Here is an 808-nt window from a genome sequence, read left to right on the forward strand (position 1 = left end):
TATATATATATATATATATATATATGTATGTATGTATACGCACATATATAGACGTCCACTTGTCACAAACACTAGCGTACAATACACTTTTTACCTCTTTTTCCGCACGCACATACATAGACACACACACACGTACACAAACAGATGTGTACTTTTGATTGCGTATTCTGAATATAGGTATATGTAAAAAAAATAATAAAGTCATATATAGAAGCACACCAAAATATATGCAAGCGTACAATTATAGATACATCTAAATACACACACATATGCATACACACACACGAAATGCACACGCACACATATATAAATTGTATATTCTAATCTTTATGACTACAAAGAAAAGGCCTCTGTTCTATATATAATTACAAATGAGTTGGGATATTAAATTAAGAAGCTATCATTTTGTCATTACACTTCAGTCGGATTGTTCTTCTGCTTCTTCAATGTGCTTCTCGTTGAATCTAGTCATTAATTATAGGGTTTGATGATATATTAATGAGGGTAAATCACACCTAATCTTCTACTAATATCATATACGTTTCTCGGTGCTACCTCGTGTAAATGTATCTTGGCAGAAACAATAAAAATGCTAAAAAGAAAGAGAAAATACACAGAAAGAAATTATATATATACACACACACATATATATATATGTATGTCGATATATGTGTGTGAGTACGTGTGTGCGAGTGTGCGAATATATGTGTGTATTATATATATATATATATATATATATATATATATATAGAGAGAGAGAGAGAGAGAGAGAGAGAGAGATAGAGAGAGAGAGAGAGAGAGAGAGACT

Source organism: Octopus bimaculoides, chromosome 17, assembly GCF_001194135.2.
Source record: "Octopus bimaculoides isolate UCB-OBI-ISO-001 chromosome 17, ASM119413v2, whole genome shotgun sequence".
NCBI classification, from domain to species: domain Eukaryota; kingdom Metazoa; phylum Mollusca; class Cephalopoda; order Octopoda; family Octopodidae; genus Octopus; species Octopus bimaculoides.